This window comes from Schistocerca gregaria, chromosome 10, assembly GCF_023897955.1.
Source record: "Schistocerca gregaria isolate iqSchGreg1 chromosome 10, iqSchGreg1.2, whole genome shotgun sequence".
In the NCBI taxonomy this organism is placed as follows: Eukaryota; Metazoa; Arthropoda; class Insecta; order Orthoptera; family Acrididae; genus Schistocerca; species Schistocerca gregaria.
In genome coordinates, this window is record NC_064929.1 from 32140859 (window position 1) to 32163759 (window position 22901).

The 22901-nt window shown below is 46.4% G+C and overlaps 19 non-coding genes across 19 annotated transcripts; all 19 read left to right on the forward strand.

The window, feature by feature from the left end:
• Nucleotides 1-385: 385 nt before the first annotated feature.
• On the forward strand, nt 386-458 carry Trnak-cuu (transfer RNA lysine (anticodon CUU)). The gene has a single exon. It is a non-coding gene; the product is annotated as a tRNA-Lys (tRNA).
• Nucleotides 459-1376: 918 nt separating this feature from the next.
• Trnar-ucg (transfer RNA arginine (anticodon UCG)) lies at nt 1377-1449 on the forward strand. The gene has a single exon. It is a non-coding gene; the product is annotated as a tRNA-Arg (tRNA).
• A 452-nt stretch (nt 1450-1901) lies between these two features.
• Nucleotides 1902-1974, forward strand: Trnak-cuu (transfer RNA lysine (anticodon CUU)). The gene has a single exon. It is a non-coding gene; the product is annotated as a tRNA-Lys (tRNA).
• A 912-nt stretch (nt 1975-2886) lies between these two features.
• On the forward strand, nt 2887-2959 carry Trnar-ucg (transfer RNA arginine (anticodon UCG)). The gene has a single exon. It is a non-coding gene; the product is annotated as a tRNA-Arg (tRNA).
• A 1431-nt stretch (nt 2960-4390) lies between these two features.
• Trnar-ucg (transfer RNA arginine (anticodon UCG)) lies at nt 4391-4463 on the forward strand. Its single transcript has one exon. It is a non-coding gene; the product is annotated as a tRNA-Arg (tRNA).
• Nucleotides 4464-4915: 452 nt separating this feature from the next.
• Trnak-cuu (transfer RNA lysine (anticodon CUU)) lies at nt 4916-4988 on the forward strand. The gene has a single exon. It is a non-coding gene; the product is annotated as a tRNA-Lys (tRNA).
• An 891-nt stretch (nt 4989-5879) lies between these two features.
• On the forward strand, nt 5880-5952 carry Trnar-ucg (transfer RNA arginine (anticodon UCG)). Its single transcript has one exon. It is a non-coding gene; the product is annotated as a tRNA-Arg (tRNA).
• Nucleotides 5953-6404: 452 nt separating this feature from the next.
• Trnak-cuu (transfer RNA lysine (anticodon CUU)) lies at nt 6405-6477 on the forward strand. Its single transcript has one exon. It is a non-coding gene; the product is annotated as a tRNA-Lys (tRNA).
• Nucleotides 6478-7908: 1431 nt separating this feature from the next.
• On the forward strand, nt 7909-7981 carry Trnak-cuu (transfer RNA lysine (anticodon CUU)). The gene has a single exon. It is a non-coding gene; the product is annotated as a tRNA-Lys (tRNA).
• Nucleotides 7982-9002: 1021 nt separating this feature from the next.
• On the forward strand, nt 9003-9075 carry Trnar-ccu (transfer RNA arginine (anticodon CCU)). Its single transcript has one exon. It is a non-coding gene; the product is annotated as a tRNA-Arg (tRNA).
• A 1430-nt stretch (nt 9076-10505) lies between these two features.
• On the forward strand, nt 10506-10578 carry Trnak-cuu (transfer RNA lysine (anticodon CUU)). The gene has a single exon. It is a non-coding gene; the product is annotated as a tRNA-Lys (tRNA).
• Nucleotides 10579-11597: 1019 nt separating this feature from the next.
• Nucleotides 11598-11670, forward strand: Trnae-cuc (transfer RNA glutamic acid (anticodon CUC)). Its single transcript has one exon. It is a non-coding gene; the product is annotated as a tRNA-Glu (tRNA).
• Nucleotides 11671-12572: 902 nt separating this feature from the next.
• Nucleotides 12573-12645, forward strand: Trnar-ucg (transfer RNA arginine (anticodon UCG)). The gene has a single exon. It is a non-coding gene; the product is annotated as a tRNA-Arg (tRNA).
• A 452-nt stretch (nt 12646-13097) lies between these two features.
• Nucleotides 13098-13170, forward strand: Trnak-cuu (transfer RNA lysine (anticodon CUU)). The gene has a single exon. It is a non-coding gene; the product is annotated as a tRNA-Lys (tRNA).
• A 2466-nt stretch (nt 13171-15636) lies between these two features.
• On the forward strand, nt 15637-15709 carry Trnak-cuu (transfer RNA lysine (anticodon CUU)). The gene has a single exon. It is a non-coding gene; the product is annotated as a tRNA-Lys (tRNA).
• A 777-nt stretch (nt 15710-16486) lies between these two features.
• On the forward strand, nt 16487-16559 carry Trnar-ucg (transfer RNA arginine (anticodon UCG)). The gene has a single exon. It is a non-coding gene; the product is annotated as a tRNA-Arg (tRNA).
• Nucleotides 16560-18523: 1964 nt separating this feature from the next.
• Nucleotides 18524-18596, forward strand: Trnak-cuu (transfer RNA lysine (anticodon CUU)). The gene has a single exon. It is a non-coding gene; the product is annotated as a tRNA-Lys (tRNA).
• Nucleotides 18597-20023: 1427 nt separating this feature from the next.
• On the forward strand, nt 20024-20096 carry Trnak-cuu (transfer RNA lysine (anticodon CUU)). The gene has a single exon. It is a non-coding gene; the product is annotated as a tRNA-Lys (tRNA).
• A 1450-nt stretch (nt 20097-21546) lies between these two features.
• Trnak-cuu (transfer RNA lysine (anticodon CUU)) lies at nt 21547-21619 on the forward strand. The gene has a single exon. It is a non-coding gene; the product is annotated as a tRNA-Lys (tRNA).
• Nucleotides 21620-22901: the final 1282 nt, after the last annotated feature.

The window sequence follows — 22901 nt, forward strand, 5'->3', positions numbered from 1 at the left end:
GAATGTTGCTGTTGACCATTCTGTGCTTGGAGATGGTCTTGAGCCTGAAACACACACAACAAGACCGGTGTTACCTAGCGAAATGGTCGGCAGAGTGCCCTCACCGCGAGTTTTGACTGGCACTTGCACATCTAAAACAACGTCGGAAAGTAACTCGTTCGTCTTTTGAGTCACATCAAGTATGTGTGTTAATTTTGACGCCGCTAACTCTGCAGATTGTCATGCAATTCCTTTACCTCTCAGAAATGATTATGAAATAAAAATGAAGTACGTGACGAGTGTGACGTTAGGAAAACATTAGGCAGCATGGAGAGATTCTGTATGGGACCACCCAACTCAAACGAGTACAGTGTGATCTGCTACCCAGCAGGTACCCAACGAGGCAGCACGGCTAGCTCAGTCGGTAGAGCATGAGACTCTTATTCACAGGGTCGTGGGTTCGTGCCCTACGTTGGGCGGAACGGAATTTTTTTCCGCTGCAGATGTAAATTACCGATTTTCTGATTAACATGATGTAATGGAAATAGCAACTTTAAAATTTGCCTACGTCTCCATCAGTCGCAAGAAAACTGTATTTGAAGGTGAAGGTGATTTTGTAGACATGTGTGAAAGTCATGTTCTGAAGTGCAGGTGGTTTTGTTTGGAGAGAACATCGGCTACGTGTCAGATGTGTAGCCAAGCAGTAATGGGTCGCCATAGCTGCAAATATTAGTCGAAAATATGAAGTGTTGTCAGCTGAAGTCTGATGATTCAGACGACCATACGGACGAAGCACGAAAAAGTGCCGCTAGGCGGCGCCTGTTTAGCTCAGTGGTAGAGCATTGGTCTAGTAAACCAGGGTTCGTGATTTCCATCCTCACAGGAGGAAGACGAATCTTGGAAATCAGTTGGCATCGTGGCCGTATAGCAAACAGTATCTGTGATGAGGAACAATTAGCGACAGACGTACTATTAAGAATTCCTCTCAGATGTGGTTAAGGCGAATGGCGCAGATAAAGCATTTGCCAAAGCAGTACGGCATAAGGTGGGACGAGGCAGTCTGAATTAAATTTTATAGATGTATTTCTCACAAATCTCAGAGCCTGTCGTCGTCGTCGTCGTCATCGTCGTCGTCGTCTTCGTCGCCGCCGCTTCTGCAGAAGTAGCAAATGGCCAACGTAGCAAATGCGGCGAGGGACACCCTGCCATCGATTCAGAATGCGCAAAGTGTGTGGTCTTGTTTTCCTGTCTATGTCTGGTCGGTCTCGTAAGAGGTTGAATGTAACGAATGGGTGGGAAAGAGTATGGGGCAGCGGCTGTGTGGAACGAAAACACAATTCCTCAGGGGCGTGAGCGTTTCGAGATGAGTTTTATATAATTTGTACTTAGACGTCAGTGACCGTGTAGCCTAATGGATAAGGCGTCGGACTTCGGATCCGAACATTGCAGGTTCGAATCCTGTCACGATCGTGTTTTTCCAATTCTGAAAAAGAAACATACCGTTTTAATGTAGCAATTGAGCAGTACGAAACCGTCTGAATGTTGCTGTTGACCATTCTGTGCTTGGAGATGGTCTTGAGCCTGAAACACACACAACAAGACCGGTGTTAAATAGCGAAATGGTCGGCAGAGTGCCCTCACCGCGAGTTTTGACTGGACCTTGCACATCTAAAACAACCTCGGAAAGTAACTCGTTCGGCTTTTGAGTCACATCAAGTATGTGTGTTAATTTTGACGCCGCTAACTCTGCAGATTGTCATGCAATTCCTTTACCTCTCAGAAATGATTATGAAATAAAAGTGAAGTACGTGACGAGTGTGACGTTAGGAAAACATTAGGCAGCATGGAGATATACTGTATGGGACCACCCAACCCAAACGAGTACAGTGTGATCTGCTACCCAGCAGGTATCCAACGAGGCAGCACGGCTAGCTCAGTCGGTAGAGCATGAGACTCTTATTCACAGGGTCGTGGGTTCGAGCCCTACGCTGGGCGGAATGGAATTTGTTTCCGCTGCAGATGTAAATCACCGATTTTCTGATTAACGTGATGTAATGGAAATAGCAACTTTAAAAATTGCCTACGTCTCCATCAGTCACAAGAAAACTGTATTTGAAGGTGAAGGTGATTTTGTAGACATGTGTGAAAGTCATGTTCTGAAGTGCAGGTTGTTTTGTTTGCAGAGAACATCGGCTACGTGTCAGATGTGTAGCCAAGCAGTAATGGGTCGCCATAGCTGCAAATATTAGTTGAAAATATGAAGTGTTGTCAGCTGAAGTCTGATGATTCAGACGACCATACGGACTAAGTACGAAAAAGTGCCGCTAGGCGGCGCCTGTTTAGCTCAGTGGTAGAGCATTGGTCTAGTAAACCAGGGTTCGTGAGTTCCATCCTCACAGGAGGGAGACGAATCTTGGAAATCAGTTGGCATCGTGGCCGTATAGCAAACAGTATCTGTGATGAGGAACAATTAGCGACAGACGTACTATTAAGAATTCCTCTCAGATGTGATTAAGGCGAATGGCGCAGATAAAGCATTTGCTAAAGCAGTGCGGCATAAGGTGGGACGAGGCAGTCTGAATTAAATTTTATAGATGTATTTCTCACAAATCTCAGAGCCTGTCGTCGTCGTCATCGTCGTCGTCGTCTTCGTCGCCGCCGCTTCTGCAGAAGTAGCAAATGGCCAACGTAGCAAATGCGGCGAGGGACACCCTGCCATCGATTCAGAATGCGCAAAGTGTGTGGTCTTGTTTTCCTGTCTATGTCTGGTCGGTCTCGTAAGAGGTTGAATGTAACGAATGGGTGGGAAAGAGTAAGGGGCAGCGGCTGTGTGGAACGAAAACACAATTCCTCAGGGGCGTGAGCGTTTCGAGATGAGTTGTATATAAGTTGTACTTAGACGTCAGTGACCGTGTAGCCTAATGGATAAGGCGTCGGACTTCGGATCCGAAGATTGCAGGTTCGAATCCTGTCACGATCGTGTTTTTCCAATTCTGAAAAAGAAACATACCGTTTTAATGTAGCAATTGAGCAGTACGAAACCGTCTGAATGTTGCTGTTGACCATTCTGTGCTTGGAGATGATCTTGAGCCTGAAACACACACAACAAGACCGGTGTTAAATAGCGAAATGGTCGGCAGAGTGCCCTCACCGCGAGTTTTGACTGGACCTTGCACATCTAAAACAACCTCGGAAAGTAACTAGTTCGGCTTTTGAGTCACATCAAGTATGTGTGTTAATTTTGACGCCGCTAACTCTGCAGATTGTCATGCAATTCCTTTACCTCTCAGAAATGATTATGAAATAAAAGTGAAGTACGTGACGAGTGTGACGTTAGGAAAACATTAGGCAGCATGGAGATATACTGTATGGGACCACCCAACCCAAACGAGTACAGTGTGATCTGCTACCCAGCAGGTATCCAACGAGGCAGCACGGCTAGCTCAGTCGGTAGAGCATGAGACTCTTATTCACAGGGTCGTGGGTTCGAGCCCTAAACTGGGCGGAATGGAATTTGTTTCCGCTGCAGATGTAAATCACCGATTTTCTGATTAACGTGATGTAATGGAAATAGCAACTTTAAAAATTGCCTACGTCTCCATCAGTTACAAGAAAACTGTATTTGAAGGTGAAGGTGATTTTGTAGTCATGTGTGAAAGTCATGTTCTGAAGTGCAGGTTGTTTTGTTTGCAGAGAACATCGGCTACGTGTCAGATGTGTAGCCAAGCAGTAATGGGTCGCCATAGCTGCAAATATTAGTCGAAAATATGAAGTGTTGTCAGCTGAAGTCTGATGATTCAGACGACCATACGGACGAAGTACGAAAAAGTGCCGCTAGGCGGCGCCTGTTTAGCTCAGTGGTAGAGCATTGGTCTAGTAAACCAGGGTTCGTGAGTTCCATCCTCACAGGAGGAAGACGAATCTTGGAAATCAGTTGGCATCGTGGCCGTATAGCAAACAGTATCTGTGATGAGGAACAATTAGCGACAGACGTACTATTAAGAATTCCTCTCAGATGTGATTAAGGCGAATGGCGCAGATAAAGCATTTGCCAAAGCAGTACGGCATAAGGTGGGACGAGGCAGTCTGAATTAAATTTTATAGATGTATTTCTCACAAATCTCAGAGCCTGTCGTCGTCGTCGTCGTCGTCGCCGCCGCCGCCGCTTCTGCAGAAGTAGCAAATGGCCAACGTGGCAAATGCGGCGAGGAACACCCTGCCATCGATTCAGAATGCGCAAAGTGTGTGGTCTTGTTTTCCTGTCTATGTCTGGTCGGTCTCGTAAGAGGTTGAATGTAACGAATGGGTGGGAAAGAGTAAGGGGCAGCGGCTGTGTGGAACGAAAACACAATTCCTCAGGGGCGTGAGCGTTTCGAGATGAGTTGTATATAAGTTGTACTTAGACGTCAGTGACCGTGTAGCCTAATGGATAAGGCGTCGGACTTCGGATCCGAAAATTGCAGGTTCGAATCCTGTCACGATCGTGTTTTTCCAATTCTGAAAAAGAAACATACCGTTTTAATGTAGCAATTGAGCAGTACGAAACCGTCTGAATGTTACTGTTGACCATTCTGTGCTTGGAGATGGTCTTGAGCCTGAAACACACACAACAAGACCGGTGTTAACTAGCGAAATGGTCGGCAGAGTGCCCTCACCGCGAGTTTTGACTGGACCTTGCACATCTAAAACAACCTCGGAAAGTAACTCGTTCGGCTTTTGAGTCACATCAAGTATGTGTGTTAATTTTGACGCCGCTAACTCTGCAGATTGTCATGCAATTCCTTTACCTCTCAGAAATGATTATGAAATAAAAGTGAAGTACGTGACGAGTGTGACGTTAGGAAAACATTAGGCAGCATGGAGATATACTGTATGGGACCACCCAACCCAAACGAGTACAGTGTGATCTGCTACCCAGCAGGTATCCAACGAGGCAGCACGGCTAGCTCAGTCGGTAGAGCATGAGACTCTTATTCACAGGGTCGTGGGTTCGAGCCCTACGCTGGGCGGAATGGAACTTGTTTCCGCTATAGATGTAAATCACCGATTTTCTGATTAACGTGATGTAATGGAAATAGCAACTTTAAAAATTGCCTACGTCTCCATCAGTCACAAGAAAACTGTATTTGAAGGTGAAGGTGATTTTGTAGACATGTGTGAAAGTCATGTTCTGAAGTGCAGGTTGTTTTGTTTGCAGAGAACATCGGCTACGTGTCAGATGTGTAGCCAAGCAGTAATGGGTCGCCATAGCTGCAAATATTAGTCGAAAATATGAAGTGTTGTCAGCTGAAGTCTGATGATTCAGACGACCGTACGGACGAAGTACGCAAAAGTGCCGCTAGGCGGCGCCTGTTTAGCTCAATGGTAGAGCATTGGTCTAGTAAACCAGGGTTCGTGAGTTCCATTCTCACAGGAGGAAGACGAATCTTGGAAATCAGTTGCGCATCGTGGACGTATAGCAAACAGTATCTGTGATGAGGAACAATTAGCGACAGGCGTATTATTAAGAATTACTCTCAGATGTGATTAAGGCGAATGGCGCAGATAAAGCATTTGCCAAAGTAGTACGGCATAGGGTGCGCCGAGCAGTCTGAATTACATTTTATAGATGTATTTCTCACAAATCTCAGAGCCTTTCGTCGTCCCCGCCGCCGCTTCTGAAGAAGTAGCAAATGGCCATCGTAGCAAATGCGGCGAGGGACACCCTGCCATCGATTCCGAATGCGCAAAGTGTGTGGTCTTGTTTTCCCGTCTATGTTTGGTCGGTCTCGTAAGAGGTTGAATGTAACGAATGGGTGGGAAAGAGTAAGGGGCAGCGGCTGTGTGGAACGAAAACACAATTCCTCAGGGGCGTGAGCGTTTCAAGATGAGTTGTATATAAGTTGTACTTAGACGTCAGTGACCGTGTAGCCTAATGGATAAGGCGTCGGACTTCGGATCCGAAGGTTGCAGGTTCGAATCCTGTCACGATCGTGTTTTTCCAATTCTGAAAAAGAAACATACCATTTTAATGTAGCAATTGATCAGTACGAAACCGTCTGAATGTTGCTGTAGACCATTCTGTGCTTGGAGATGGTCTTGAGCCTGAAACACACACAACAAGACCGGTGTTAACTAGCGAAATGGTCGGCAGAGTGCCCTCACCGCGAGTTTTGACTGGCACTTGCACATCTAAAACAACGTCGGAAAGTAACTCGTTCGGCTTTTGAGTCACATCAAGTATGTGTGTTAATTTTGACGCCGCTAACTCTGCAGATTGTCATGCAATTCCTTTACCTCTCAGAAATGATTATGAAATAAAAGTGAAGTACGTGACGAGTGTGACGTTAGGAAAACATTAGGCAGCATGGAGATATACTGTATGGGACCACCCAACCCAAACGAGTACAGTGTGATCTGCTACCCAGCAGGTATCCAACGAGGCAGCACGGCTAGCTCAGTCGGTAGAGCATGAGACTCTTATTCACAGGTTCGTGGGTTCGAGCCCTACGCTGGGCGGAACGGAATTTTTTTCCGCTGCAGATGTAAATTACCGATTTTCTGATTAACGTGATGTAATGGAAATAGCAACTTTAAAAATTGCCTACGTGTCGATCAGTCACAAGGAAACTGTATTTGAAGGTGAAGGTGATTTTGTAGACATGTGTGAAAGTCATGTTCTGAAGTGCAGGTTGTTTCGTTTGCAGAGAACATCGGCTACGTGTCAGATGTGTAGCCAAGCAGTAATGGGTCGCCATAGCTGCAAATATTACTCGAAAATATGAAGTGTTGTCACCTGAAGTCTGATGATTCGGACGACCGTACGGACGAAGTACACAAAAGTGCCGCTAGGCGGCGCCTGTTTAGCTCAGTGGTAGAGCATTGGTCTAGTAAACCAGAGTTCGTGAGTTCCATCCTCACAGGAGGAAGACGAATCTTGGAAATCAGTTGCGCATCGTGGCCGTATAGCAAACAGTATCTGTGATGAGGAACAATTAGCGACAGGCGTATTATTAAGAATTACTCTCAGATGGGATTAAGGCGAATGGCGCAGATAAAGCGTTTGCCAAAGCAGTACGGCATAAGGTGGGCCGAGGCTGTCTGAATTACATTTTATAGATGTATTTCTCACAAATCTCAGAGCTTGTCGTCGTCGTCGTCGTCGTCGCCGCTGCCGCCACTTCTGCAGAAGTAGCAAATGGCTATCGTAGCAAATGCGGCGAGGGACACCCTGCCATGGATTCAGAATGCGCAAAGTGTGTGGTCTTGTTTTCCTGACTATGTTTGGTCGGTCTCGTAAGAGGTTGAATGTAACGAATGGGTGGGAAAGAGTAAGGGGCACGGCTGTGTGGAACGAAAACACAATTCCTCAGGGGCGTGAGCATTTCGAGATGAGTCGTATTAAGTTGCACTTGGTCGTCAGTGACCGTGTGGCCTAATGGATAAGGTATCGGACTTCGGATCTGAAGATTGCAGGTTCGAATCCTGTCACGAACGTGTTTTTCCAGTTCTGAAAAAGAAACATACCGTTTTAATGTAGCAATTGAGCAGTACGAAACCGTCTGAATGTTTCTGTTGACCATTCTGTGCTTGGAGATGGTCTTGAGCCTGAAACACACACAACAAGGCCGGTGTTAACTAGCGAAATGGTCGGCAGAGTGCCCTCACCGCGAGTTTTGACTGGCACTAGCACATCTAAAACAACGTCGGAAAGTAACTCGTTCGGCTTTTGAGTCACATCAAGTATGTGTGTTAATTTTGACGCCGCTAACCTTTGCAGATTGTCATGCAATTCCTTTACCTCTCAGAAATGATTATGAAATAAAAGTGAAGTACGTGACGAGTGTGACGTTAGAAAAACATTAGGCAGCATGGAGAGATTCTGTATGGGACCACCCAACCCAAACGAGTACAGTGTGATCTGCTAGCCAGCAGGTATCCAACGAGGCAGCACGGCTAGCTCAGTCGGTAGAGCATGAGACTCTTATTCACAGGGTCGTGGGTTCGCGCCCTACGCTGGGCGGAACAGACTTTTTTTCCGCTGCAGATGTAAATTACCGATTTTCTGATTAACGTGATGTAATGGAAATAGCAACTTTAAAATTTGCCTACGGCCCCATCAGTCGCAAGAAAACTGTATTTGAAGGTGAAGGATTTGCCAAAGCAGTACGGCATAAGGTGGGCCGAGGCAGTCTAAATTACATTTTATAGATGTATTTCTCACAAATCTCAGAGCCTGTCGTCGTCGTCGTCGTCGTCGTCGCCGCCGCCGCTTCTGCAGAAGTAGCAAATGGTCATCGTAGCAAATGCGGTGAGGGACACCCTGCCATCGATTCCGAATGCGCAAAGTGTGTGGTCTTGTTTTCCTGTCTATGTTTGGTCGGTCTCGTAAGAGGTTGAATGTAACAAATGGGTTGGAAAGAGTAAGGGGCAGCGGCTGTGTGGAACGAAAACACAATTCCTCAGGGGCGTGGTCGTTTCGAGATGAGTCGTATATAAGTTGTCATTGGTCGTCAGTGACCGTGTGGCATAATGGGTAAGGCGTCGGTCATCGGATCCGAAGATTGCAGGTTCGAATCCTGTCACGATCGTATTTTTCCAGTTCTGAAAAAGAAACATACCGTTTTAATGTAGCAATTGAGCAGTACAAAACCGTCTGAATGTTGCTGTTGACAATTTTGTGCTTGTAGATGGTCTTGAACCTGAAACACACACAACAAGACCGGTGTTAACTAGCGAAATGGTCGGCAGAGTGCCCTTACCACGAGTTTTGACTGGCACTTGCACATCTAAAACAACGTCGGAAAGTAACTCGTTCGGCTTATGAGTCACATCAAGTATGTGTGTTAATTTTGACGCCGCTAACCTTTGCAGAATGTCATGCAATTCCTTTGCCTCTCAGAAATGATTATGAAATAATAGTGAAGTACGTGACGAGTGTGACGTTAGGAAAACATTAGGCAGCATGGAGAGATACTGTATGGGACCACCCAACTCAAACGAGTACAGTGTGATCTGCTACCCAGCAGGTACCCAACGAGGCAGCACGGCTAGCTCAGTCGGTAGAGCATGAGACTCCTATTCACAGGGTCGTGGGTTCGAGCGCTACGCTGGGCGGAACGGAATTTTTTTCCGCTGCAGATTAAAATTACCGATTTTCTGATTAACGTGATGTAATGGAAATAGCAACTTTAAAATTTGCCTACGTCTCCATCAGTCGCAAGAAAACTGTATTTGAAGCTGAAGGTGATTTTGTAGACATGTGTGAAACTCATGTTCTGAAGTGCAGGTGGTTTTGTTTGGAGAGAACATCGGCTACGTGTCAGATGTGTAGCCAAGCAGTAATGGGTCGCCATAGCTGCAAATATTAGTCGAAAATATGAAGTGTTGTCAGCTGAAGTCTGATGATTCGGACGACCGTACGGACGAAGTACACAAAAGTGCCGCTAGGCGGCGCCTGTTTAGCTCAGTGGTAGAGCATTGGTCTAGTAAACCAGAGTTCGTGAGTTCCATCCTCACAGGAGGAAGACGAATCTTGGAAATCAGTTGCGCATCGTGGCCGTATAGCAAACAGTATCTGTGATGAGGAACAATTAGCGACAGGCGTATTATTAAGAATTACTCTCAGATGGGATTAAGGCGAATGGCGCAGATAAAGCGTTTGCCAAAGCAGTACGGCATAAGGTGGGCCGAGGCTGTATGAATTACATTTTATAGATGTATTTCTCACAAATCTCAAAGCCTGTCGTCGTCGTCGTCGTCGTCGCCGCTGCCGCCACTTCTGCAGAAGTAGCAAATGGCTATCGTAGCAAATGCGGCGAGGGACACCCTGCCATCGATTCCGAATGCGCAAAGTGTGTGGTCTTGTTTTCCTGTCTATGTTTGGTCGGTCTCGTAAGAGGTTGAATGTAACGAATGGGTGGGAAAGAGTAAGGGGCACGGCTGTGTGGAACGAACACACAATTCCTCAGGGGCGTGAGCATTTCGAGATGAGTCGTATTAAGTTGCACTTGGTCGTCAGTGACCGTGTGGCCTAATGGATAAGGTATCGGACTTCGGATCCGAAGATTGCAGGTTCGAATCCTGTCACGAACGTGTTTGTCCAGTTCTGAAAAAGAAACCTACCGTTTTAATGTAGCAATTGAGCAGTACGAAACCGTCTGAATGTTGCTGTTGACCATTCTGTGCTTGGAGATGGTCTTGAGCCTGAAACACACACAACAAGGCCGGTGTTAACTAGCGAAATGGTCGGCCGAGTGCCCTCACCGCGAGTTTTGACTGGCACTTGCACATCTAAAACAACGTCGGAAAGTAACTCGTTCGGCTTTTGAGTCACATCAAGTATGTGTGTTAATTTTGACGCCGCTAACTCTGCAGATTGTCATGCAATTCCTTTACCTCTCAGAAATGATTATGAAATAAAAGTGTAGTACGTGACGAGTGTGACGTTAGAAAAACATTAGGCAGCATGGAGAGATTCTGTATGGGACCACCCAACCCAAACGAGTACAGTGTGATCTGCTACCCAGCAGGTATCCAACGAGGCAGCACGGCTAGCTCAGTCGGTAGAGCATGAGACTCTTATTCACAGGGTTGTGGGTTCGAACCCTACGCTGGGCGGAACAGACTTTTTTTCCGCTGCAGATGTAAATTACCGATTTTCTGATTAACGTGATGTAATGGAAATAGCAACTTTAAAATTTGCCTACGTCTCCATCAGTCGCAAGAAAACTGTATTTGAAGGTGAAGGATTTGCCAAAGCAGTACGGCATAAGGTGGGCCGAGGCAGTCTAAATTACATTTTATAGATGTATTTCTCACAAATCTCAGAGCCTGTCGTCGTCGTCGTCGTCGTCGTCGCCGCCGCCGCTTCTGCAGAAGTAGCAAATGGTCATCGTAGCAAATGCGGTGAGGGACACCCTGCCATCGATTCCGAATGCGCAAAGTGTGTGGTCTTGTTTTCCTGTCTATGTTTGGTCGGTCTCGTAAGAGGTTGAATGTAACGAATGGGTTGGAAAGAGTAAGGGGCAGCGGCTGTGTGGAACGAAAACACAATTCCTCAGGGGCGTGGTCGTTTCGAGATGAGTCGTATATAATTTGTCATTGGTCGTCAGTGACCGTGTGGCCTAATGGATAAGGCGTCGGTCATCGGATCCGAAGATTGCAGGTCCGAATCCTGTCACGATCGTGTTTCTCCAGTTCTGAAAAAGAAACATACCGTTTTAATGTAGCAATTCAGCAGTACAAAACCGTCTGAATGTTGCTGTTGACCATTTTGTGCTTGTAGATGGTCTTGAACCTGAAACACACACAACAAGACCGGTGTTAACTAGCGAAAGGTCGGCAGAGTGCCCTTACCACGAGTTTTGACTGGCACTTGCACATCTAAAACAACGTCGGAAAGTAACTCGTTCGGCTTTTGAGTCACATCAAGTATGTGTGTTAATTTTGACGCCGCTAACTCTGCAGAATGTCATGCAATTCCTTTGCCTCTCAGAAATGATTATGAAATACTAGTGAAGTACGTGACGAGTGTGACGTTAGGAAAACATTAGGCAGCATGGAGAGATACTGTATGGGACCACCCAACTCAAACGAGTACAGTGTGATCTGCTACCCAGCAGGTATCCAACGAGGCAGCACGGCTAGCTCAGTCGGTAGAGCATGAGACTCTCATTCACAGGGTCGTGGGTTCGAGCGCTACGCTGGGCGGAACGGAATTTTTTTCCGCTGCAGATTAAAATTACTGATTTTCTGATTAACGTGATGTAATGGAAATAGCAACTTTAAAATTTGCCTACGTCTCCATCAGTCGCAAGAAAACTGTATTTGAAGCTGAAGGTGATTTTGTAGACATGTGTGAAACTCATGTTCTGAAGTGCAGGTGGTTTTGTTTGGAGAGAACATCGGCTACGTGTCAGATGTGTAGCCAAGCAGTAATGGGTCGCCATAGCTGCAAATATTAGTCGAAAATATGAAGTGTTGTCAGCTGAAGTCTGATGATTCGGACGACCGTACGGACGAAGTACACAAAAGTGCCGCTAGGCGGCGCCTGTTTAGCTCAGTGGTAGAGCATTGGTCTAGTAAACCAGAGTTCGTGAGTTCCATCCTCACAGGAGGAAGACGAATCTTGGAAATCAGTTGCGCATCGTGGCCGTATAGCAAACAGTATCTGTGATGAGGAACAATTAGCGACAGGCGTATTATTAAGAATTACTCTCAGATGGGATTAAGGCGAATGTCGCAGATAAAGCGTTTGCCAAAGCAGTACGGCATAAGGTGGGCCGAGGCTGTCTGAATTACATTTTATAGATGTATTTCTCACAAATCTCAGAGCCTGTCGTCGTCGTCGTCGTCGCCGCTACCGCCACTTCTGCAGAAGTAGCAAATGGCTATCGTAGCAAATGCGGCGAGGGACACCCTGCCATCGATTCCGAATGCGCAAAGTGTGTGGTCTTGTTTTCCTGTCTATGTTTGGTCGGTCTCGTAAGAGGTTGAATGTAACGAATGGGTGGGAAAGAGTAAGGGGCACGGCTGTGTGGAACGAAAACACAATTCCTCAGGGGCGTGAGCATTTCGAGATGAGTCGTATTAAGTTGCACTTGGTCGTCAGTGACCGTGTGGCCTAATGGATAAGGTATCGGACTTCGGATCCGAAGATTGCAGGTTCGAATCCTGCCACGAACGTGTTTTTCCAGTTCTGAAAAAGAAACATACCGTTTTAATGTAGCAATTGAGCAGTACGAAACCGTCTGAATGTTGCTGTTGACCATTCTGTGCTTGGAGATGGTCTTGAGCCTGAAACACACACAACAAGGCCGGTGTTAACTAGCGAAATGGTCGGCCGAGTGCCCTCACCGCGAGTTTTGACTGGCACTTGCACATCTAAAACAACGTCGGAAAGTAACTCGTTCGGCTTTTGAGTCACATCAAGTATGTGTGTTAATTTTGACGCCGCTAACTCTGCAGATTGTCATGCAATTCCTTTACCTCTCAGAAATGATTATGAAATAAAAGTGTAGTACGTGACGAGTGTGACGTTAGAAAAACATTAGGCAGCATGGAGAGATTCTGTATGGGACCACCCAACCCAAACGAGTACAGTGTGATCTGCTACCCAGCAGGTATCCAACGAGGCAGCACGGCTAGCTCAGTCGGTAGAGCATGAGACTCTTATTCACAGGGTCGTGGGTTCGAACCCTACGCTGGGCGGAACAGACTTTTTTTCCGCTGCAGATGTAAATTACCGATTTTCTGATTAACGTGATGTAATGGAAATAGCAACTTTAAAATTTGCCTACGTCTCCATCAGTCGCAAGAAAACTGTATTTGAAGGTGAAGGATTTGCCAAAGCAGTACGGCATAAGGTGGGCCGAGGCAGTCTAAATTACATTTTATAGATGTATTTCTCACAAATCTCAGAGCCTGTCGTCGTCGTCGTCGTCGTCGTCGCCGCCGCCGCTTCTGCAGAAGTAGCAAATGGTCATCGTAGCAAATGCGGTGAGGGACACCCTGCCATCGATTCCGAATGCGCAAAGTGTGTGGTCTTGTTTTCCTGTCTATGTTTGGTCGGTCTCGTAAGAGGTTGAATGTAACGAATGGGTTGGAAAGAGTAAGGGGCAGCGGCTGTGTGGAACGAAAACACAATTCCTCAGGGGCGTGGTCGTTTCGAGATGAGTCGTATATAATTTGTCATTGGTCGTCAGTGACCGTGTGGCCTAATGGATAAGGCGTCGGTCATCGGATCCGAAGATTGCAGGTCCGAATCCTGTCACGATCGTGTTTTTCCAGTTCTGAAAAAGAAACATACCGTTTTAATGTAGCAATTGAGCAGTACGAAACCGTCTGAATGTTGCTGTTGACCATTCTGTGCTTGGAGATGGTCTTGAGCCTGAAACACACACAACAAGACCGGTGTTAACTAGCGAAATGGTCGGCAGAGTGCCCTCACCGCGAGTTTTGACTGGCACTTGCACATCTAAAACAACGTCGGAAAGTAGCTCGTTCGGCTTTTGAGTCACATCAAGTATGTGTGTTAATTTTGACGCCGCTAACTCTGCAGATTGTCATGCAATTCCTTTACCTCTCAGAAATGATTAAGAAATAAAAGTGAAGTACGTGACGAGTGTGACGTTAGGAAAACATTAGGCAGCATGGAGAGATACTGTATGGGACCACCCAAACCAAACGAGTAGAGTGTGATCTGCTACCCAACAGGTATCCAACGAGGCAGCACGTCCAGCTCAGTCGGTAGAGCATGAGACTCTTATTCACAGGGTCGTGGGTTCTAGCCCTACGCTGGGCGGAACGGAATTTTTTTCCGCTGCAGATGTAAATTACCGATTTTCTGATTAACATGATGTAATGGAAATAGCAACTTTAAAATTTGCCTACGTCTCCATCAGTCGCAAGAAAACTGTATTTGAAGGTGAAGGTGATTTTGTAGACATGTGTGAAAGTCATGTTCTGAAGTGCAGGTGGTTTTGTTTGGAGAGAACATCGGCTACGTGTCAGATGTGTAGCCAACCAGTAATGGGTCGCCATAGCTGCAAATATTAGTCGAAAATATGAAGTGTTGTCAGCTGAAGTCTGATGATTCAGACGACCGTGCGGACAAAGTACGCAAAAGTGCCGCTAGGCGGCGCCTGTTTAGCTCAGTGGTAGAGCATTGGTCTAGTAAACCAGGGTTTGTGAGTTCCATCCTCACAGGAGGAAGACGAATCTTGGAAATCAGTTGCGCATCGTGGCCGTATAGCAAACAGTATCTCTGATGAGGAACAATTAGCGACTGACGTATTATTAAGAATTACTCTCAGATGTGATTAAGGCGAATGGCGCAGATAAGCATTTGCCAAAACAGTGCGGCATAAGGTGGGACGAGACAGTCTGAATTACATTTTATAGATGTATTTCTGACAAATCTCAGGGCCTGTCGTCGTCGTCGTCGCCGCCGCTTCTGCAGAAGTAGCAAATGGCCATCGATTCAGAATGCGTAAAGTGTGTGGTCTTGTTTTCCTGTCTATGTCTGGTCGGTCTCGTAAGAGGTTGAATGTAACGAATGGGTGGGAAAGAGTAAGGGGCACGGCTGTGTGGAACGAAAACACAATTCCTCAGGGGCGTGAGCGTTTCGAGATGAGTCGTATATAAGTTGTACTTGGTCGTCAATGACCGTGTGGCCTAATGGATAAGGCGTCGGACTTCCGATCCGAATCCTGTCACAGTCGTGTTTTTCCAGTTCTGAAAAAGAAACATACCGTTTTAATGTAGCAATTGAGCAGTACGAAACCGTCCGAATGTTGCTGTTGACCATTCTGTTCTTGGAGATGGTCTTGAGCCTGAAAAACACACACAACAAGACCGGTGTTACCTAGCGAAATGGTCGGCAGAGTGCCCTCACCGCGAGTTTTGACTGGCACTTGCACATCTAAAACAACGTCGGAAAGTAACTCGTTCGTTTTTTGAGTCACATCAAGTATGTGTGTTAATTTTGACGCCGCTAACTCTGCAGATTGTCACGCAATTCCTTTACCTCTCAGAAATGATTATGAAATAAAAATGAAGTACGTGACGAGTGTGACGTTAGGAAAACATTAGGCAGCATGGAGAGATTCTGTATGGGACCACCCAACCCAAACGAGTACAGTGTGATCTGCTACCCACCAGGTATCCAACGAGGCAGCACGGCTAGCTCAGTCGGTAGAGCATGAGACTCTTATTCACAGGGACGTGGGTTCGAGCCCTACACTGGGCGGAACGGAATATTTTTCCGCTGCAGATGTAAATTACCGATTTTCTGATTAACATGATGTAATGTAAATAGCAAGTTTAAAATTTGCCTACGTCTCCATCAGTCACAAGAAAACTGTATTTGAAGGTGAAGGTGATTTTGTAGACATGTGTGAAAGTCATGTTCTGAAGTACGCAAAAGTGCCGCTAGGCGGCGCCTGTTTAGCTCAGTGGTAGAGCATTGCTCTAGTAAACCAGGGTTCGTGAGTTCCATCCTCACAGGAGGAAGACGAATCTTGGAAATCGGTTGCGTATCGTGGCCGTATAGCAAACAGTATCTGTGATGAGGAACAATTAGCGACAGCTGCATTATTAAGAATTACTCTCAGATGTGACTAAGGCGAATGGCGCAGATAATGCATTTGCCAAAGCAGTACGGCATAAGGTGGGACCAGGCAGTCTGAATTACATTTTATAGATGTATTTCTCACAAATCTCAGAGCCTCTCGCGGTCGTCGTCGTCGTCGTCGTCGTCGTCGTCGTCGTCGCCGCCGCCGCTTCTGCACAAGTAGCAAATTGCCATTGTGGCAAATGCGGCGAGGTACACCCTGCCATCGATTCCGAATGCTAAAAGTGTGTGGTCTTGTTTTCCTGTCTATGTTTGGTCGGTCTCGTAAGAGGTTGAACGTAACGAATGGGTGGGAAAGAGTAAGGGGCACAGCTGTGTGGAACGAAAACACAATTCCTCAGGTGCGTGAGCGTTTCGAGATGATTCGTATATAAGTTGTATTTGGTCGTCAGTGACCGTGTGGCCTAATGGATAAGGCGTCGGACTTCGGATCCGAAGATTGCAGGTTCGAATCCTGTCACGGTCGTGTTTTTCCAGTTCTGAAAAAGAAACATACCGTTTTAATGTAGCAATTGAGCAGTACGAAACCGTCTGAATGTTGCTGTTGACCATTCTGTGCTTATAGATGGTCTTGAGACTGAAACACACAACAAGACCGGTGTTAACTAGCGAAATGGTCGGCAGAGTGCCCTCACCGCGAGTTTTGACTGGCACTTGCACATCTAAAACAACGTCGGAAAGTAACTCGTTCGGCTTTTGAGTCACATCAAGTATGTGCGTTAATTTTGACGCCGCTAACTCTGCAGATTGTCATGCAATTCCTTTACCTCTCAGAAATGATTATGAAATAAAAGTGAAGTACGTGACGAGTGTGACGTTAGGAAAACATTAGGCAGCATGGAGAGATACTGTACGGGACCATCCAACCCAAACGAGTACAGTGTGATCTGCTACCCAGCAGGTATCCAACGAGGCAGCACGGCTAGCTCAGTCGGTAGAGCATGAGACTCTTATTCACAGATTCGTGGGTTCGAGCCCTACGCTGGGCGGAACGGAATTTTTTTCCGCTGCAGATGTAAATTACCGATTTTCTGATTAACGTGATGTAATGGAAATAGCAACTTTAAAAATTGCCTACGTCTCCATCAGTCACAAGAAAACTGTATTTGAAGGTGAAGGTGATTTTGTAGACATGTGTGAAAGTCATGTTCTGAAGTGCAGGTTGTTTCGTTTGCAGAGAACATCGGCTACGTGACAGATGTGTAGCCTAGCAGGAATGGGTCGCCATAGCTGCAAATATTAGTCGAAAATATGAAGTGTTGTCACCTGAAGTTTGATGATTCGGACGACCGTACGGACGAAGTACACAAAAGTGCCGCTAGGCGGCGCCTGTTTAGCTCAGTGGTAGAGCATTGGTCTAGTAAACCAGAGTTCGTGAGTTCCATCCTCACAGGAGGAAGACGAATCTTGGAAATCAGTTGCGCATCGTGGCCGTATAGCAAACAGTATCTGTGATGAGGAACAATTAGCGACAGGCGTATTATTAAGAATTACTCTCAGATGGAATTAAGGCGAATGGCGCAGATAAAGCGTTTGCCAAAGCAGTACGGCATAAGGTGGGCCGAGGCAGTCTAAATTACATTTTATAGATGTATTTCTCACAAATCTCAGAGCCTGTCGTCGTCGTCGTCGTCGTCGTCGTCGTCGTCGCCGCCGCCGCTTCTGCAGAAGTAGCAAATGGTCATCGTAGCAAATGCGGTGAGGGACACCCTGCCATCGATTCCGAATGCGCAAAGTGTGTGGTCTTGTTTTCCTGTCTATGTTTGGTCGGTCTCGTAAGAGGTTGAATGTAACGAATGGGTTGGAAAGAGTAAGGGGCATGGGCTGTGTGGAACGAAAACACAATTCCTCAGGGGCGTGGTCGTTTCGAGATGAGTCGTATATAAATTGTACTTGGTCGTCAGTGACCGTGTGGCCTAATGGATAAGGCGTCGGTCATCGGATCCAAAGATTGCAGGTTCGAATCCTGTCACGATCGTGTTTTTCCAGTTCTGAAAAAGAAACATACCGTTTTAATGTAGCAATTGAGCAGTACAAAACCGTCTGAATGTTGCTGTTGACCATTTTGTGCTTGTAGATGGTCTTGAACCTGAAACACACACAACAAGACCGGTGTTAACTAGCGAAATGGTCGGCAGAGTGCTCTTACCACGAGTTTTGACTTGCACTTGCACATCTAAAACAACGTCGGAAAGTAACTCGTTCGGCTTTTGAGTCACATCAAGTATGTGTGTTAATTTTGACGCCGCTAACTCTGCAGAATGTCATGCAATTCCTTTGCCTCTCAGGAATGATTATGAAATAATAGTAAAGTACGTGACGAGTGTGACGTTAGGAAAACATTAGGCAGCATGGAGAGATACTGTATGGGACCACCCAACTCAAACGAGTACAGTGTGATCTGCTACCCAGCAGGTATCCAACGAGGCAGCACGGCTAGCTCAGTCGGTAGAGCATGAGACTCTTATTCACAGGGTCGTGGGTTCGAGCGCTACGCTGGGCGGAACGGAAATTTTTTCCGCTGCAGATGTAAATTACCGATTTTCTGATTAACGTGATGTAATGGAAATAGCAACTTTAAAATTTGCCTACGTCTCCATCAGTCGCAAGAAAACTGTATTTGAAGCTGAAGGTGATTTTGTAGACATGTGTGAAACTCATGTTCTGAAGTGCAGGTGGTTTTGTTTGGAGAGAACATCGGCTACGTGTCAGATGTGTAGCCAAGCAGTAATGGGTCGCCATAGCTGCAAATATTAGTCGAAAATATGAAGTGTTGTCAGCTGAAGTCTGATGATTCGGACGACCGTACGGACGAAGTACACAAAAGTGCCGCTAGGCGGCGCCTGTTTAGCTCAGTGGTAGAGCATTGGTCTAGTAAACCAGAGTTCGTGAGTTCCATCCTCACAGGAGGAAGACGAATCTTGGAAATCAGTTGCGCATCGTGGCCGTCTAGCAAACAGTATCTGTGATGAGGAACAATTAGCGACAGGCGTATTATTAAGAATTACTCTCAGATGGGATTAAGGCGAATGGCGCAGATAAAGCGTTTGCCAAAGCAGTACGGCATAAGGTGGGCCGAGGCTGTCTGAATTACATTTTATAGATGTATTTCTCACAAATCTCAGAGCCTGTCGTCGTCGTCGTCGTCGCCGCTGCCGCCACTTCTGCAGAAGTAGCAAATGGCTATCGTAGCAAATGCGGCGAGGGACACCCTGCCATCGATTCCGAATGCGCAAAGTGTGTGGTCTTGTTTTCCTGTCTATGTTTGGTCGGTCTCGTAAGAGGTTGAATGTAACGAATGGGTGGGAAAGAGTAAGGGGCACGGCTGTGTGGAACGAAAACACAATTCCTCAGGGGCGTGAGCATTTCGAGATGAGTCGTATTAAGTTGCACTTAGTCGTCAGTGACCGTGTGGCCTAATGGATAAGGTATCGGACTTCGGATCCGAAGATTGCAGGTTCGAATCCTGTCACGAACGTGTTTTTCCAGTTCTGAAAAAGAAACATACCGTTTTAATGTAGCAATTGAGCAGTACGAAACCGTCTGAATGTTGCTGTTGACCATTCTGTGCTTGGAGATGGTCTTGAGCCTGAAACACACACAACAAGGCCGGTGTTAACTAGCGAAATGGTCGGCAGAGTGCCCTCACCGCGAGTTTTGACTGGCACTTGCACATCTAAAACAACGTCGGAAAGTAACTCGTTCGGCTTTTGAGTCACATCAAGTATGTGTGTTAATTTTGACGCCGCTAACTCTGCAGAATGTCATGCAATTCCTTTGCCTCTCAGTAATGATTATGAAATAATAGTGAAGTACGTGACGAGTGTGACGTTAGGAAAACATTAGGCAGCATGGAGAGATACTGTATGGGACCACCCAACTCAAACGAGTACAGTGTGATCTGCTACCCAGCAGGTATCCAACGAGGCAGCACAGCTAGCTCAGTCGGTAGAGCATGAGACTCTTATTCACAGGGTCGTGGGTTCGAGCCCTACGCTGGGCGGAACGGAATTTTTTTCCGCTGCAGATTAAAATTACCGATTTTCTGATTAACGTGATGTAATGGAAATAGCAACTTTAAAATTTGCCTACGTCTCCATCAGTCGCAAGAAAACTGTATTTGAAGCTGAAGGTGATTTTGTAGACATGTGTGAAACTCATGTTCTGAAGTGCAGGTGGTTTTGTTTGGAGAGAACATCGGCTACGTGTCAGATGTGTAGCCAAGCAGTAATGGGTCGCCATAGCTGCAAATATTAGTCGAAAATATGAAGTGTTGTCAGCTGAAGTCTGATGATTCAGACGACCGTACTGACGAAGTAAGCAAAAGTGCCGCTAGGCGGCGCCTGTCTAGCTCAGTGGTATAGCATTGGTCTAGTAAACCAGGGTTCGTGAGTTCCATCCTCACAGGAGGAAGACGAATCTGGGAAATCAGTTGCGCATCGTGGCCGTATAGCAAACAGTATCTGTGATGAGGAACAATTAGCGACAGGCGTATTATTAAGAATTACTCTCAGATGGGATTAAGGCGAATGGCGCAGATAAAGCATTTGCCAAAGCATTACGGCATATGGTGGGACGAGGCAGTCTGAATTACATTTTATAGATGTATTTCTCACAAATCTCAGAGCCTCTCGCGGTCGTCGTCGTCGTCGTCGTCGTCGTCGTCGTCGTCGCCACCGCCACATCTGCAGAAGTAGTAAATGGCCATTGTAGCAAATGCGGCGAGGGGCACACTGCCATCGATTCCGAATGCGCAAAGTGTGTGGTCTTGTTTTCCTGGCTATGTTTGGTCGGTCTCGTAAGAGGTTGAATGTAACGAATGGGTGGGAAAGAGTAAGGGGCAGCGGCTGTGTGGAACGAAAACACAATTCCTCAGGGGCGTCGCCGTTTCGAGATGAGTCGTATATAAGTTGTACTTGGTCGTCAGTGATCGTGTGGCCTAATGCATAACGCGTCGGACTTCGGATCTGAAGATTGCAGGTTCGAATCCTGTCACGATCGGGTTTTTCCAGTTCTGAAAAAGAAACATACCGTTTTAATGTAGCAATTGAGCAGTACGAAACCGTCTGAATGTTGCTGTTGACCATTCTGTGCTTGGAGATGGTCTTGAGCCTGAAACACACACAACAAGGCCGGTGTTAACTAGCGAAAGGGTCGGCAGAGTGCCCTCACCGCGAGTTTTGACTGGCACTTGCACATGTAAAACAACGTCGGAAAGTAACTCGTTCGGCTTTTGAGTCACATCAAGTATGTGTGTTAATTTTGACGCCGCTAACTCTGCAGAATGTCATGCAATTCCTTTGCCTCTCAGAAATGATTATGAAATAATAGTGAAGTACGTGACGAGTGTGACGTTAGGAAAACATTAGGCAGCATGGAGAGATACTGTATGGGACCACCCAACTCAAACGAGTACAGTGTGATCTGCTACCCAACAGGTATCCAACGAGGCAGCACGGCTAGCTCAGTCGGTAGAGCATGAGACTCTTATTCACAGGGTCGTGGGTTCGAGCGCTACGCTGGGCGGAACGGATTTTTTTTCCGCTGCAGTTTAAAATTACCGATTTTCTGATTAACGTGATGTAATGGAAATAGCAACTTTAAAATTTGCCTACGTCTCCATCAGTCGCAAGAAAACTGTATTTGAAGCTGAAGGTGATTTTGTAGACATGTGTGAAACTCATGTTCTGAAGTGCAGGTGGTTTTGTTTGGAGAGAACATCGGCTACGTGTCAGATGTGTAGCCAAGCGGTAATGGGTCGCCATAGCTGCAAATATTAGTCGAAAATATGAAGTGTTGTCAGCTGAAGTCTGATGATTCAGACGACCGTACTGACGAAGTAAGCAAAAGTGCCGCTAGGCGGCGCCTGTCTAGCTCAGTGGTAGAGCATTGGTCTAGTAAACCAGGGTTCGTGAGTTCCATCCTCACAGGAGGAAGACGAATCTGGGAAATCAGTTGCGCATCGTGGCCGTATAGCAAACAGTATCTGTGATGAGGAACAATTAGCGACAGGCGTATTATTAAGAATTACTCTCAGATGGGATTAAGGCGAATGGCGCAGATAAAGCATTTGCCAAAGCATTACGGCATATGGTGGGACGAGGCAGTCTGAATTACATTTTATAGATGTATGTCTCACAAATCTCAGAGCCTCTCGCGGTCGTCGTCGTCGTCGTCGTCGCCACCGCCACATCTGCAGAAGTAGCAAATGGCCATTGTAGCAAATGCGGCGAGGGGCACACTGCCATCGATTCCGAATGCGCAAAGTGTGTGGTCTTGTTTTCCTGGCTATGTTTGGTCGGTCTCGTAAGAGGTTGAATGTAACGAATGGGTGGGAAAGAGTAAGGGGCAGCGGCTGTGTGGAACGAAAACACAATTCCTCAGGGGCGTCGCCGTTTCGAGATGAGTCGTATATAAGTTGTACTTGGTCGTCAGTGATCGTGTGGCCTAATGCATAACGCGTCGGACTTCGGATCTGAAGATTGCAGGTTCGAATCCTGTCACGATCGGGTTTTTCCAGTTCTGAAAAAGAAACATACCGTTTTAATGTAGCAATTGAGCAGTACGAAACCGTCTGAATGTTGCTGTTGACCATTCTGTGCTTGGAGATGGTCTTGAGCCTGAAACACACACAACAAGACCGGTGTTAACTAGCGAAATGGTCGGCAGAGTGCCCTCACCGCGAGTTTTGACTGGCACTTGCACATCTAAAACAACGTCGGAAAGTAACTCGTTCGGCTTTTGAGTCACATCAAGTATGTGTGTTAATTTTGACGCCGCTAGCTCTGCAGATTGTCATGCAAATTCC